A 2,032-nucleotide genomic window follows, 5' to 3' on the forward strand; every position below is an offset into this window, starting at 1 on the left:
ATGGTAATCCTTGTTTCATTCTTTTGCATGTTATCAAAAATGTCCTTTTCCTTTCATACCTGCCAAAATACAGATTCTGGACTGGAGAAATGATAAAAGCCTTCCTCTTCAAACCCTTGAGGGAAGCTACAAAAAGAAACTCATCCTGGGGCCAATGCTGCCATGATTGTCTCACAAAACAGAAAATATCACTGGGTCTGGGTTCCTCTGAGAACACCAAAGTAAAATCAAATTTAAGTTCTGTTAAAAATACTGCCCAACCATTTTAGCCCAGAGAAAGGTGTTCATCTGTATGAACATATCAAATGTGTTTGCATTTTGCAAACCACGACTATAAAGGATATTGGTGGCGGAGAAAACAAAGGAGGTTATGACACGACCTTTGTTTTCCCACTCTGGTCCACCATTCTCTCTCTCACTCTCTCTCAGCCCTTTGCCCCCTTTTCCACCACCACCAACTCTCCCAAATTACAGATCACCCATTTAACACACATTCACAGAGCATTTATATCACTAAGGATGTTTGCCACTGAAGACAAAACACACCTATTCCTCAGGGTGCCTGGGTGGGTCAGGCGGTTGAGCCTCTGACTTAGGCTCAGGTCATGATCTCACGATTTGTGAGTTCAAGCCCTGCATCAGGCTGGATGCTTGTCAGCACAGAGCCTGCTTTGGATCCTCTGTCCCGCTCTCTCTCTGCCCCTCCTCCGCTCAGGCTCTCTCAAAAATGAATAAAAATTTATGAAACAAAAAAACCACACCGATTCCTCTTCTTTCCCTTTGTCAAGGGCATCTTGCCACTGTGTGTATGAGAGACTTAGGAGTCAGGGGTGTGCTCCAGAGTTCCAGGCAGGACCTGAGAAACAGCCTGGAACCTCTAAGTTTGCCCATCATTGTGATCAGGGTAGTATTTAAAGGTCCACAAGCACAGCAAAGCAATTTAAGGACTATTCCTTCTCTGTTCTCTTTAATAAATTGCCACATCACAGTGCTTGGAGGGGCCAGAATATGCCCTTTATTAATCCCATTACCAACACTCGGTCCCTTCAGAGCAAGATTTAAATCCCATCCCAGCTCTGACACAATAGAATTCTCAGAAGCAAAACCTTCTCAGGCAAAGAGCAATAAATCAGGATGCAGCTCCTCCCGGAGTCCTCGCCAGCAAATGTATTTTCCAGGCAAATAGGAGCTGGCGGCAAAAAACAAGTGAGCTCAGGTTTCTCTGTGATGCGATTACTACCTTGGGGGAGGGAGAGAAGGGTGGATGGAGAGAAAATCTGACCCTACCTTGGATTAAAAAAAAAAAAAAATCTGGCATTTTGGCAGTCCGTCTACAAGTGCTTTCTGAATGCCAAGTGCACGGTAGAACCCAGCCAGAAACAGAGACCTCCGGTGCCTTGTGATAAGCCACTGTTTCACTCGCTCCGCTTTTCAATAGTGTCAGGTGAACAGAGTCTTGCGCTGCAACCTTAGAACGGGGCGAACAGCAGCTGCAAGGCAACCGAACACCCGCTCCACCACGGAGCCCCACCGGCTGGGGGAGGAGGAGGCCGGGCTTTCTTCTCTTTAAAGAAAGATCTTGCTACTTTGCCCTTTTTCTTAACCTTTCCTTTTCTGCTGTGTAGCCCAGTCAGGTTTATCAGTCAGTGGGCCAAGTTGGACCAGCTAACGCCACACCTTTGCCTGGACAATGGCATCCTCGGGGGTTTCCAGGGGTGAGAAGCTTGACTTTCACATCGCTGTCCTCACTTTATACTTCAGAGTGTCAGGAGCACCCCTTTGGAGCCCAACAAACAGGAGTTGGACTTTGGCTGTGTGTTCTTGAGCACTGCACTTCAACCCTCTGAACCTCAGTTTCCTCATCTATAAAATGAGGATCCTTATACTCGCCCTTCAGTGTTTTGTTAGAAATGAATAAGATAATACATAAAACACTTACAGTAGTGTCTACCACATACAAAGCCCTTGAACAGCAGATATTTAATGAAGGTTTGCACAAGAGATGAAAAACATGGGTTTTATTTTACCTGGA

This window comes from Neofelis nebulosa, chromosome 14, assembly GCF_028018385.1.
Source record: "Neofelis nebulosa isolate mNeoNeb1 chromosome 14, mNeoNeb1.pri, whole genome shotgun sequence".
Taxonomy (NCBI): Eukaryota; Metazoa; Chordata; class Mammalia; order Carnivora; family Felidae; genus Neofelis; species Neofelis nebulosa.